This window comes from Periplaneta americana, chromosome 7, assembly GCF_040183065.1.
Source record: "Periplaneta americana isolate PAMFEO1 chromosome 7, P.americana_PAMFEO1_priV1, whole genome shotgun sequence".
Lineage (NCBI taxonomy): Eukaryota > Metazoa > Arthropoda > Insecta > Blattodea > Blattidae > Periplaneta > Periplaneta americana.
Window position 1 is genome coordinate 161,689,460 of NC_091123.1, and position 14,296 is coordinate 161,703,755.

Below are 14,296 nucleotides of genomic sequence, written 5' to 3' on the forward strand. Positions count from 1 at the left end.
ACTCATTGCACAAACTCCGTACTCACGCACCTTCAAAGAGAAATGGCTAAGATTTCGGTCTCTAGTCATAACATAATCTGTACACCAGTCCCTTCCTATAAAGTGCATATTCCCTTTTTTTTTTACCTCACACGAGTGAAGAGTTTACACGTAAATCAACACACTTGACGTAATACTGAATGAATGGATAAGCGTTAAAATAGTTCGAAAATTATAGTGCAAAATAATCACTTATTTCCGTTCAAACATAGTCCTGCTTTTCAATTCTTAGTAAGACCATTTAACGAGTAAACCTATCTCATTAAAAATGGACGAAACTATAATGGAGTATAGTTTTTGTACAGGGACATCATTTTATTTTTACTAACATTTTTAATATTAACCTGTCTATACCTTTAGAGAACCGGAAAAACCGCTTGCTCCCCCCTCCAAGACTGGAGTTCGATGATACTGGAGTAAAACACAAATCACTCTACTAGGTATAGGAAGGAAGAAAAGTAGTTCATCCATTTACGTAAACTTGGAAATATCGCGATTTTGAGTTTGATAATTTTCATTAGGTTTTTCTTTAATCAAAGTACAGTACTGTATTAACAATAAGTGTTTTTACTCACGAAGTGAGTTATCCATGCGAACGTATTCTTTATGCAATATATATTATACTGTCTACAGCACATTAGCGTACAATATAGAGAAAGAAGTTGAATTGAAAAATAATCATAATATGAATATTTAAACACAATTTTGAAAATGGTGGCCGTTCATTTCGATACAGGCTTCAGTTCTTTTGTGCATATTATCGCACAATAGACTATTGCATCTAATTCCAATTGCCAGTTTCGTCCTTCGTACTAGTAACTCATGTTGAAATAATTCTGTACCTACTCTAAGTACTGTACATTCAATCTTCACTTCTGCCCGACCCGAAAATATAAAATTACTCAGACATGCTATCTACTGTCCGTCCAAGTGGTTTTGCCGCAGGATTGTAGAAAGGGAGGAAATCACGTGACAGTTAATTACTTAACGAGGCCCTTTTATTTAAGTTAAATTAAACAGCTGTATAATATTACGTAAACGTCCAATTCCTAACAGAAATTATTGTTTTCAGAAAAGAGCTAAGACAGCCCAGCTTTCACAGAGGGGAGAGCAGAAGCAGGTGGGGGAAATCGGGATGCGACGTAGGCAAACGGACAGTACCTATGCGAAAATATGATTCAATATTGAAAGCTCTTTCGTCACTTGAAAACGCGAACATATTTCTGGAACGTACTATACTCAGTAACTCAGTACTGCTTACTATCTGCGGTCTTGGTTCTGTGTGGAGTTGGAACTTCCTTAGTAGAAGGGGTGGGAGTGAAGTACATTCAAGAACTCAGGTACAATAAAAATTGAAGTAAAAATAAATTGATGTCCCTGTATAACAAGAAGAGTCCTGCGTTTGGTTACTTTGAGTAAAAGTTAGGTGTACATGGATCATACCCATGGCTGGGCAACTCGTGCTCTCAAACTGTGAACAAACTCAGTCAGGTAGAACGAACTCTGTGCTAGCTGCAGTGTACGAGGGCCTTGCAACACGAGTGGTAGTTGGTTCGCTTGCGTCTACAGTGAGTGGCGGTTTGTAACTGCAGCGGCTGCCTCGGTGTGTGCTTTTCTGTGCCTAGGTTTCTAGCGCCTTGAGAGTACGAGTTGCCCACCCATGATTCATACCAGTTTTGCTCTGCGAGTCATACCTATTAATAGCTGTAATGAGGTCTCTCCCCGCTTCATTCCTTGTATTTACATCTGCTTATTCCTATAGGCACTGAACAATGATAATAGTACTCAAGTACAAAATATACTATCACGTGGATTTAATAACGAACTGAATATTTATTTAGACCCACCTTACGGCCAAAGAAAAGATCATTCTTACAATAAGTAAAACGGATCTAGATTCTAGATACCTTCCCTTTCATAATAAAAGGACATTTTATTTTTACTTCAATTTTTATCGTACCTCCGTTTCTAAATGTACTTGACTCCCACCCCTTTCACTAATGTCCGTGCTAACGTCAGTCACACAAACTTACGGCCGCTGTTGCTAGCAGTGAAATAAACATTACAGAGTACAGTGCGTTTCAGAAATATGTTGCATTTTCTATAGAAGAAAAAGCTTATATTATTGAAGTTTATTTTCACACAGGTATGGTGTGTAGCATAACTGAATTTATCTATGTGGACTGAGCACAAGTGAAGATTAGAGTTACCGGAAGTACGGTACCCTATAATATGGTGCGGTACTTAACAGCATTATTTACACAAGAGTTTTGTTTTACTGTTTGTAAGTATGAAGGACGATGATGAAAACTGGAATTACAATGTAACCGAATGTGAACAGTTTTTTTTTTTTTTATTTTTTTATTTTTTTTTTTTTTTTACAATTTCCTGATTATATCATTACGGAATATTTTCGTAGAAATGTCATTAATCAGGTAGATAAATTTAGAGCAACGGAGTGTACAGAAAGGAAGAAAAGTGTAAGATGGCGAACAAAGGTGACAGAAGATGCTAGAGAAAGGATGCAGCGAGGTCGTAATATGTCGGTCAAGAAGTTAGCTGTAGAAATTGGGGTTTCTTACGGAAGTGCTCACAAAATTCTCAGGAATAAATGAGGTTAGTAATATGCTGAATAAAGTAGACATTACATAATGTGTATAAGCGCCTGAAGAGTTGAATTTGTGAACAAAAAATTGTTACTGCTCTACTGTTTTTTTTTTATAAAAATCTGTAAAAGTAATGACCAAACTGAAAATCGTAATACTGTATTTCCCTGTAACATAAATGGATAAACTACTTTCCTCTCTTCCTATAGGTAGTAAAGTGATTTGTTTACATATTGCACTAGCAACTCCAAACTCCTGTAATGGAAGGGGGGGGGGGTAACAGTGTTTCCGAGTATAGCCAGGTTAATATTAAAAACATTGGTAAAAATAAAGTGATGTCCCTGTATATTTACAACAGCAATCTCACTACAGGTTCTGATTTATCTAGAGAAAATCAAAACTCGAGTGGGATTTAATTGACTTACACGATTAGAAGAAAGTATATAAAGATTAGAAGAAATAAAGTACTCTAATACAATAAAATATTAATCGACTTATTCAAAATTCTATTTCACTAATGTTAGCTTCACCAAAACGTTTGAAAGAGCCGCCATTTTCAGTTGACTGTCTATGCTGTAACAAATGACGATTGCAATGCATGTTTTATAGTACCGTAGTGTAAAGAATTTTCAGTTTGAAATGTTGGCAAACAAGAAACACATGATAGTGTGATAAAAACAGAAGAAAGTATAGGTAACGATTAAAAGAAATAAAGTTCTATAATGAAATAAAATAGATACTGACTAATTAAAATTTTATTTCACTAATGTTACCTTCACCAAAATGTTTTAACGGAGCCGCCATCTATGCGGGAAAAAAATTACTATGGCAAAGCATGTTTTATGCTCGACCATGCCGAAATGTAATAATTATACACCTGGTAGCAGTCCTTTAATGCATGTCATTAAAGTACACCTACTCATTAAAGTACAGGTGTTTTCAGCCAATGACAACTCAGCTTACATGTGTTCAGCCAATAACAAGTCAGCTTTGTACCGTTATAAAACCGCAAGTATCGATTATTCTGGGATATGCAATCGAAAGAGAATTAGCGAAAAGTCACGGAGGCTGGAAATCCAATACTGTCGCAGAAGTTATGTTCTGTTACTATAATAATTAGCGTTAATTGTAAATAATACTCAAATAAATTCAATTTGTCATCTCGTTTTTCAATGTCGAATTCAATAATCTAAGTTATACTAAGTTTAACGGATTGCACAAGGTCAATGACGTTATTGTTCCTCGGAAAAAATCAATACTTTAGCGTCTGCGCACATCTCACAATTCACGACCTAGAACAAGGTCACTTCCGATCTTGTCAGATACAAATAAAATGTATACATCTGAATACTGTAATTTCAAGTTAGAAATATGGTCGAGCATAAAAAGTCGTATGAAACTCGCCTATAAAGGTAATTAAGAAGCTCGTATGAAAATTATGAAACTCGCTTGCGCTCGTTTCATAAACATCTTTACTCGCTTCTTAATTACTATCATTATAGGCTCGTTGCATAATGTACTATTGTATTGTATTGTATTGTACTTATTAACATTCCATGGTATTCATACATGCTTACAGCTAGAATATGTAACAAGTCAAAAAACTTAATACTATTATAAAATCTTAATTTATAGTCACAGTCTAGATGAAATATATACAGACGAGATTTACAATATAGTCTACTAGTACAACACATAGTTTTAGTATCAATTTCATGAAGTGTTATTGAATGTCATGAATTCACCTACAGAATAGAAGGCGTGAGAAATTAGGTACTTCTTTAATTTGGCCCTAAATAATTTTATGTTTTGAGTTTCATTTTTTATATCGATAGGGAGGCTATTAAAAATGTTTACTGCCATATAACGCACTCCTTTTTGATAGCACGATAGACTTGCCGATGAAGTAGTAGTAGTATTATAGTAGCGTAAAGAATTTTCTGTTTGAAATGTTGGCAAACAAAGAAACAAATGCTAGAGAAGCTATAAAATTGTACGATAAGCAGCTATGATTGGTTGAAAGACGTCCTTTTGTACTGTTTTATTGGTCAAAAGTAATATGACGTAGTAAAAGTGTCATAATTATCAAAAAAGAAAACTAATATTCATTTTTTCCTAGTCTCAGAATTTTTAATATTTAAGTTGCACTTTTCAAAAGAAATAGACATAGGCCCTATATTTTATCAAAGTTAAAATGAGTTTACAGGTAACTTATTGAAAGGATTGAAATTTGAATATTTACAAGTAAAATTAGTTTAATATAAATAAACAAATAAGGATATAAATGAAAACCTAAATAAATTACAATAATACAATAAATCACAGTAAAAACAAAAGTATTTACACCGACTACTTGCTTCTTGTTTTGTTTCGACATATTGACTGTCTTACTCACTGAACAGCAGACCTGAACTCTGTGTCTGGGGTTCAATGCCACTGACCTACATCCCATGCTCAAATAGACTGTTGCGGGTTGCTTGGTGACTCTATGTAACCAAACACAGGACTCTAACGATAAGAGACACAAAATATTTGATTGAAGCTTCAGGTTAGTCTAATTGCTACTCACCAAATTATGTCCGCTTCCCCTCCTGACTCTAAATCGTATATGGTCAAGCTGTAACAAAAAAAAAAATATACACGTATTAAAATAAAATAACTTTAATAGCCATTCATACGAAAACAACTTAATAAATAGTGACAGATATATGAATTATAAGATGTAAATTCGAAAGAATGTGTGATATATTTCACGGGATCCGGAATTTTCGTCACCGATTTTTCGTCACCCGGTTATTTCGTCACACATTTTTCGATCCCTATGCATATATCTCTCCATTTTCCTCACACAAGCCCCTCCAACGACACAATCAAAATTCGAAGTCCGCGAAAGAAGAATTCTCCGCCAAATCTTCCACCTGCACAGACGCACCAGAAACAACACAGTTTACACTACGACAAAAACAAAACCACTCTTCACACGCCTAAACAACATAAACAGGAAATACACACATTCGGCAGTAAATCGCGTATATACACAACACATCTTCACAAATCCACCAAACACAAACAACAGAGCAACACTGGAGAAACTCCTCTACAACTACCACCAGCCCCAACCACCAAACTAAAACACACAAACAAAACCGCAAACACGTGTTGGAAATTTGAATACTGTCTGAGAGGACACACGACAGCAACAGAGAGGCAGATCAATAAAATAACACCACACCATGAAAGTCTCCATAACCATTCAGACGCTTCTGCCACCGGAAGGGGAAACTTTAAAATCTCAACAAAAAATATGTATGTACGTAAATATGTATGTATGCATGCATGTATACATACATAGTGTTCTGTCCAAGAGCAGGTCTTTAACTCCAAACCCAGCATTTTTCATTGTTCCTAAATTCTTTCTTTCCTCTTAATCTCCCCATAATAATACATTAACGTTGTCTATCAGGTGATATTTTTTACCCCGGACTCCTTTCCCGTTCACCATTCCTGATATGTGCCATATGTATATTATATTAATACTAACTAGTCCCCTACAAATATAGCAAATCAACAAATTAGGCCTACACAAAATAAAATGAATCAGTCACTGCACTCACACACCTACTGGCACTTATGCCAGAAATAGTCTCATGTGTAAATATATTTATATGGTTATTTATATACAATGCCTGGAGAGGGCGTTCTGCGCTTATAAGACCCTAACTCGGCCTCTGGCTCAAAGCCAGAAATGTCAATAAACAACAACAACAACAACATTACATTTTGTCACTGCAACATTTTGTCACCGATTGATTCACTTTTGTCATCACCATATTTTGTCACCACCGTATTTTGGTCACCAAATTACTTTTATCATCACCGTATTTTGTTACCAATTTAATTTCATCCTCACTACTCGTCACCACAATTCCCCCCCCCCTTCGTATCTCTTCCCTTGATACCTATGTAAAATGATGCGTAATATAATACCTCCTACTTCATTGTTCATTTCGTTTCCAAGGATACATTCATTTTTTGGTTTCGAAATCTTCAAGTTACAGCATTCATTTTCTTCATATTGATTTTTTTGGATTTAAAATCAAGTTACAGGATTCATTGGTTTCAAAATCTTCAAGTTAACTCAGATTAACCTACCGTCCTTCTAGACGGACAGTTTCGTTTCATGGCAAAAATTACTCAGATTTTTAGAAGTACCTCTATTTATTTAATATTCTTATTATTGAATTTTTGTAACTGTACTCCATGCTTGTATCCCGCAGATAGTACTTGGTACCTAGTCCCGGTGCCGGAGAGAATTTTGCTCTATTCTATCCATCCTTCATGATATGATAACGCAGAGTACCTGTAAGGAAATATTATATTTACTTAGGTACAACATAATAATAATTTATTTTTAATTTTGCGCATTTATTATAATAATATACACTAAGATAATATACCCAGAACTTGTTTCATAATAATCCTCATTCAATTCATTGCGGAGTTGTATCATTATTCTTCCCTCTGCGAACAAAATTTGCCATTCAGTGAAATATTCCGGCATATATGGGTTAAGGTAAGGCGTAATTATTTCGATTCGTAAAAAGTAATAGATCAAGAGATAAGTTAATCGACATATAATGGACATATGTATACAGAGCACAAAGTTACGAAGACCGGGATTGTGTGGAGATGTGACTAGCGCGACTTTTGAAATTCACTGATGACTATTTCCTCAGATAAGAAAACCATTATAAAAGAACCTAAAGAGCACTTCATTGGGAATTTTGGTTGAAACTCCTTAAAAACAGGATGAATGTCTGCAATTCAAAAGCCATGTTAATATGGAACATTTAAATAATTATACAGTGACAGTGTTGGACTCATAATAAAAACAGCCTACATGTAATTTCCTGTATTATTTTGGTGAGGAAATCCCCTCAGTATAAAAGAAAATGATGACAAAATATAAATGATGACCAAATATGTTCGGTGACAAAATCTCCTCAGTGACAAAAACATGATGACAAAATGTATTTGAGGAGCAAAAAACTAATGACGAAAAATAGGTGACAAACTATAACGGTGACGAAATTTCCAGTTACGAAATGCCCTAGACCCATATTACACTAGCAATGAAATGTAATCTTTATCCTACACAGGCAGTCAAAAATTCGCGCACACGGACTGTGTCGTGTGAATTCTTGATGAAGATGCATTCGAAAATGTTATTGACAACATTTTGCCCGAAAAATTTGTAATAGTACAATGTAACAACATTATCTTTTGAAAATAAAATGTTACTCCCATGATAGTTGCTCAAGCTACAAGTATTATGTTTTAAAACTAATCGTTCATAGTTCAAACCATCTCCTTTTTTCCATTTCTTATTTTAATATTTTGTTTTAATTATATTTCTGTAAAGTATGAATTGTTTCTGTGTTGCATTATATTTCTTCATAACTTCGTAATGAACTGTCGTTTAACAATTATTTAGCATTTTATCGCTTGTTGATTACAATAACTAATAAAGTAAATATCACGTACATAATAATAATAATAATAATAATAATAATAATAATAATAATAATAATAATAATAATGTTTTATTTTCGCTGGCAGAGTTAAGGCCATAAGGCCTTCTCTTCCACTAACTCTTCTCGATTTCAGCAATGCCTTTGGTTCTGTTGATATCGACTTGCTTCTTGCAAAGATGAAGGCTTTGCACCTGTCAGACAATACCTTGAGCTGGATGGACTCCTACCTACGGGACCGCCAACAGTGTGTTTCACTTGATAATCAATTCTCCCAATGGCGATACACAAAGGCGGGAGTGCCGCAGGGCTCCGTATTAGGACCACTACTTTTCTCTATCTACATTAATGACGTATCAAAGAACTTACAGTATTGCCGATATCACCTCTATGCCGACGACCTACAACTTTACATACATTCCAGACCCAATACGATCAATGAATCGATTGACAAGTTAAATTGTGACCTAGCCACTGTCTCCACTTGGGCGGCCAATTTCGGACTCGCACTTAATCCAAGTAAGACTCAAGCCATAATTATTGGACATAAGCGTTTAGTTAACTCCCTTAATAACAGTAATCTTTCAGTTGTTACCCTTAACAACACGCTAATCCCTTATTCATCTGTCGTAAAAAATCTTGGCTTCTTTTTCGATAATAATCTAAGTTGGAATGTTCAAGTTAAAGAAACGATAAAAAAAATCTGTTCCTCCTTTCACTCTTTGAGTCGCTTGAGAAACTTCTTGCCCCAGCAACTAAAACTTACCCTAGTACAAACCCTAGTAATGCCGCACTTCGATTATTGTGACGTTTTGTTAAGTGATCTAAGTTCTGAACTGTCAGTCAAGTTACAGCGAGCTCAGAATATGTGCGTCAGATACGTGTGCAACATCCGACGATATGATCATATATCACCGTCCTTCGCAAGTCTCTCGTGGCTCCGACTTAAAGAACGCAGAACTTTACACTCTTTGTCTTTACTCTTTCGAATTCTGCACACCTCAACACCAAATTACCTTTCGTCTCGTTTCTCTTATCTATATTCTAACCACGACGTAAATACCAGATCACTTATCTGTGGCACGCTAAATATACCTCTTCATAGAACATCTTGTTATTCCTCATCTTTTACAATATCCACCTCGCGTCATTGGAATTCCTTGGCACAAAGTATTAGGGGCTGCAAGACAACAAACACCTTTAAGAACAGCTTAAAAGATAACCTTATTAGCATTTCACTCCAATCATACTGATTTAAAATATTACTGACTACACTGTTGCTTTTTTCTTTAGACATCATCCTGATTGTGCTGCATTTTCAAAATTGTCTCATAATAATCTCTTTCTATTATCTAATATGATCTGAAATATATTAACATTCTATGTATTTTAGTTTAATTCTACTACACAGTTTATTTCAGTGTTTAATTAATAGTTCCTAGTATTTTGTTGTTCAATTCGTAAATAACTGTTGTATACATGTAACTCTCACTTAATCAAATTGTTGAATTTTTTGTAAGTTCATGCATATGTATATACAGTTTTTGCTGGTTGAGTGGAAGAGAAGGCCTTACGGCCTTAACTCTGCCAGCTAAAATAAATCATTATTATTATTATTATTATTATTATTATTATTAACCAGCCTTAATCAATACAATACATATTTAAATTACGAATATTTACACTACACTTAAAAGGTTCTTCAGCAATATTCTTCAGTTAACTTTTAACGACTAGTAGACTACATATTTATTTAAATTTAGATAAACCTATAAGGTAAAGTAGTAACTTAATGTATGAGCTAATTTAATTCAATCAATTATAATTAATTTGAGATTTAAGATAGCTAGTAAAATGATGAAAATTAATTTAATATAAGCTTACTAGAACTATGTTACAGGGAGAAAAAAATATATATATAAATCTAAAATATTGTAACGTTTTTAAAATAAACAACAATGAAATTTTATTATCTCAACAATAGGATTTGCTCTCCACACAGTAACACAGTATTCGTTAGTGCACTCCACTGACGACAATGACAATTTACTTGGACTATTACGAACAACAATGAACTGCTAATCTTAATTAATATTTACAAAGCACTATTTACAAATCAGAACTGTTAGTTCACAGTTCTTCTAGCACAGTCACTCGAGTTCACAGTATCTCGAACCACAGACCTTCAGAGACAGTCCACTGTACTCGAACTCAGGTCCCTCCAACTGCGGTCCACTGCACTCGAACTCAGGCCTTCGGATGCTGACACAGTTGCGGACGCACACTCAAGTCGAACTCCGGTACACAAGACTGGCTGGCTTGCTCTGTTCACTGGCTTACTGGCTGAACTATTCATGAATCACACACTGTCAGAATTCCCTCGCGTTTTTTCTTTCATAACCACAGCGACGTAGCCTGGAAAGTTCGAATTCGCGATTTTTCCACTTCGACGGACTTCTCGGCCTCTCTAGGCAAGCAGAAGATGCGCGCGCAAACTCCCTCGCCGCGTAGGCCCTTTCCCCTCTCTTCTCTCCGCCGCGCGCCGTCCCTCAGTGCTCCGTGGAGCCCGCGCGATCTGCTCTCTTGCGGGACGCTGGTCGTGAGTTCGAATCTCACGTCGCTGTCACAATATATTTCTATAATGAGAATATTAATGTAATTGCCATTAGAAGTTTCGTAAATCTATTTAGAGAAATTAATGATAATAATAAGAATGGACAGATGTTAGTTTCATTATATGTAATAAATATTAATCAGTAATTAATTTGTTAAGTAAGAATTTATGTAATTTGGACCTAAATGAAGTTATTGTCCAACAACCCCTTATATCACTCGGTAGCGAGTTCCAATTTCTAGCAACTGAAACTGTATAAGATGAAGAATATAAAGATATACATACATACATCAATACATACATACATACATAATTGTTCTGTCCATTGGCAGGTCTTCCACTGCAAACCCAGTATTCTCCAATCTTTCCTATTTTCTGGCTTCCTCTTAGATCAAGAGTATAAGCTATAAACGAACATTAATGCCACTCCCATCATTACAAATTAAGTTATTTATTTCTTAAAAGTTTTGAAGTGCAATTTTTTAATATAATTTATTCTTTGTTAATAATACTGTACAGATGATTTTTTGCAGTACTATGCATGTGTTGTGGCGTTCAGAATCCAAAACTACCAGTCGATACCTAATTCACACCGAGTTTTGCGTAGCTGAGTATGCATTTTATGGTCCACTCGTCTGTCATTTGTTTATAAAACGTTCAATTAAACAACAGAACAACGAGAAATTGTTTTTGAAACACATAATGCAAATGGAAGGAGATAAAATGTTACTAAGTAAATAACACATTCAATCAGATCAAAGTACCATATGTAAATACAGAGTAATGCAAATAGCCAAAAGAACAAACGAATAGAAACATTCACCAACGAAATTTGTAGAATACATCCAAATTATCTACATATTTATACGGATAGTTTCAAAACTTATAACGGCACTGCATGTATAATAGTTTATCCTACTCATATTATGCTGCATAATATACCATCGTTCTATATAGTTTACTCTTCTGAAATGTATGCAATTAAAAAGACTTTTGAGAATGTTCTGAAACATCCTGATGGCCATCGGTATCTGCAACTGATTTTCAATCTGCTATAAAAGCCCTGCATTACTAATCCTCTAAATCTTCACTGATCAATGAAATCCAACATTATTACACTGAGATATACAATCAATCAAAGGAAATTATCGTAATCTGGAACCCTTCCCCTCAAGGTCTGCATGGAAATGAACAGGCCGATATGCAGCAAAAGAAGCAACTCGTCTTCCTATACAGGATATGGGCATTGACACTTGGAATAATGATATAACCACTCACCTTAAAACAAAGTTAAATGATGTATGGTACTCCAATTGGCTTCAAACATCTACTAGGAAACTCAGGGAAATTAGAACTGCTTCCAATTTATCCCGTCCAGAAGGAATCAAGTTCTCTTCAACCGACTACGTATTGGAAATCTCAAGGTCATGCATGGTTATTTAATAAAGAATAAATCTCCTCCAGTTCATAACACTTGCAGTGAAACTCTTTTTGTCAAGCATATCATCCAGGACTGTCAATATAATCGGCCACTTAAAATCCCTATCGATATAGCAAGATCTCTTAGTGAACCTTCTTATTACATTAGTGTCAAAGTTTTTCAACAATAATCTCACTAGAGGTTTTGATTTATCCAGAGAAAATCAAAACTCGAGTGGGATTTAATTGACTATTACACGATTAGAAGAAAGTATATAAATATTAGAAGAAATAAAGTACTCTAATACAATAAAATATTGACTTACTGAAATTCTATTTCACTAATGTTTCTTCAAGGAGACGTTTGAATGGAGCCGTCATTTCCAGTTGACTGTCTATGCTGTAAACAAATGACGATCGCAAAGTATGTTTTATAGTACGCTCTTTTTTTATCTTCTGAGATAGTACCGTAAAGAGTTTGCAGTTTGAAATGTTGGCAAACAAAGAAACAAATGATAGGATGGTGATAAAAACGGAAGAAAGTATATAAAGATTAGAAGAAATAAAGTACTCTATTACAATAAAATAAATATTGACTTACTAAAAAAATTTATTTCATTAATGTTATCTTCACCAAAATGTTTGAACGGAGCCGCCATTTTCTGTCAACTATCTATGCGGGAAAGACATTGCGATCGCAAAGCATGTTTTATAGTACCGGTACCATAAAGAATTTACAGTTTAAAATGTTGGCAAACAAGGAAACAAATGCTAGGGTAGTGATTGTACCTTCTCTCTATTCCTCTGCTCAGAACATCCATCTACTTACTCATCATCTTTCAACATATCGATTCCATGCTTCTGGAATTCTCTCCCTAACCATGTCAGAGACTGTCTGACAATATGAAAATTCAAATGTAAATTAAAAAATCACATTCTAGTTCATGGAATTGCTTATTGAATACCTGTCAGGTTGCGCAACTTCGGCTTAACCCATGACATACAGTAAATATTGTAATTATGCTGTTGTAAATTTGACAATTAATATGTAATATATTTATTATTATTATTATTATTATTATTATTATTATTATTATTGTATCATCATCATCATCATCATCAGTTATCACTATCATCATTGCTATCTCTGTTTTTCTTTCTTTTTCCCTTGTATTAGCTCGATGAGAGCTCTATACTGTTCTTTTGACCCTATTGACTCTCTGTAGGGCTTTAATTTAATTTGTATTATTTTCATCAGCGTCTGTATATCCTTTTTTGTATTTATATGTGCTATCTGGTAGGATGGGAGAGAAGGGTTTATGGCCTTAATCCTATCGGATTAAATAAATAAATAAATAAATAAATAAATAATAAAAACAGACAAATGCTAGGGAAGCGATAAAATTAAACAAATGCTAGGGAAAAGATAAAATTAAACAAATGCTAGAGAATCGATAAAATTGTGCGATAAGCAGCCATGATTAGTTGAAGCACGTCCTTTCGTACCGTTTTATTGGTCAACAGTAGTATGACGTAGTAAAAGTGTAATAGTCAAATTAACTGAATTATCTGAAGAAATTGTGTTATGTTTATTGTAATGAATTAACTTGTTAAATGTTAAAGTAAGTTTGTGTTGCGATGTGACTTTTATTATAAGTTAAAGCAATAATTCAATAAATTTAACAAATACCGAAAGGAACAAAAGGATGTTCGATGAACAAAACTTAATAAAAAATATTATCTCCATTTTTGTCGTCGTCAGTTTTGCAGATAACCCAAAGGTAAATATCTTTTATAAAGCTGAATGCAAATATAAAGAGAGTATAACATTAAACATGATCATTTAAAGAGAGATTACATATGAAATATACCCATATTTCTAAAGTCAAATAAAGGAGAAAGGTTTATTTACAAATTTTAACTAGTGTAAAGTTAAAGTTGCCTGGCACTTTAACTGGAATATGATCAAAGGAGCGTCAAGAGATGAGAAAAAAAACGGAGAAAGCACTCACATTAAGATTTTAATAACTGTAATTGTCAGGGACATTTAATTAAAAATTGTGTACTCTGTAGCTTTTGTGCTTCAA

At 34.3% G+C, this 14,296-nt stretch overlaps 1 protein-coding gene across 1 annotated transcript in view; it reads right to left on the reverse strand.

Annotated features, from left to right (window-relative positions):
• Window positions 1-14,296, reverse strand: part of LOC138703658 (GTP-binding protein Di-Ras1) — a 1,052,070-nt gene that overhangs the window by 787,496 nt on the left and 250,278 nt on the right. The window contains exon 3 of the mRNA XM_069831720.1: window positions 5,215-5,262. The gene's annotated coding sequence lies outside the window, so the exon portion shown is untranslated. The remainder of the gene's footprint in view (window positions 1-5,214; window positions 5,263-14,296) is intronic.